Genomic DNA, 1,016 nt, shown 5'->3' on the forward strand with positions numbered 1-1,016 from the left:
CTGTCAATATAGTCCATGGACATCCCCGTCCAGGCTCAGCTACTTAATATGTTACTGATTCCAGAAAGTCATAAACACGATGACAGAGCTGGAGTCACCAACATGCGTCCCTTTACAGAAGAATCCATGGGAACAATTCTCCATGCACAAAAATGCCTTCCCAAGTGTCAAGGAATCCAGATGATAGTTTACAGCCCCCGGTGGAAATGTGGATGTAGTGAATATGCACTGAGGAACGTTAGACCTTTCACATTAACCATGAAACCCTGCTACCAAGCCTGGGCAGCACAGCATGGTGATGCATTTTTCACGAGTCCTAAAGAAGCCCATCCCAGGAAATCTCAGTATCCGGCCAGACCCTGCAGACTCAGGCTCCAGGTCCACCCCAGTGGGATCATTTCCAGGACTGTAGATTCAAGAACACACCCATGCCTGTGGGCTTGAGTTTGGACATGGCCACTGGAGGGAGGCTCAGTTTCCAAGCTCGTTTCGATATCAGCACTTTAAGCCAATCCTCAATCCTAAGATCCTGGCCCCACTGAACTGAGTCCAAGCATGAGGTCCGGGACTCAATCATCAATGTAATCACTATGGAACCCAAATGCCAGGCTATTTCCTGTGGCCCCGAGATTCGAACCTAGCCTTACACATTCAACTCTAACCACATAGCTGGCTAACCCAGAATCTATCGATGCGATAGGTGACTCATAGATTTACCTGGCGAAGCAAGCTTTAAAACCCTAAAATCCACTGTGGAGCTTGCAAGACATCTCAGTGGTCCAAAGGCAACACATCAAGTCTGATGATCCTGAGTCCAACCCCAGAACCTGCACAGTGGAGTAAGCGAGCCAATCCCCCAAAAGTGTCCTTTGGCTTCCACACCCACACTTCTGTGTGTGCACACCTGTACACATATAGCCACGCTGTGGGTGAATAAATAAATTTAAAAAAGAATTAAATTCAAAGTAGCTTCTTATCTAAAAGTGCAAACACCAACACAAAGATCACAAATAATC

This window comes from Arvicanthis niloticus, chromosome 16, assembly GCF_011762505.2.
Source record: "Arvicanthis niloticus isolate mArvNil1 chromosome 16, mArvNil1.pat.X, whole genome shotgun sequence".
Taxonomy (NCBI): Eukaryota; Metazoa; Chordata; class Mammalia; order Rodentia; family Muridae; genus Arvicanthis; species Arvicanthis niloticus.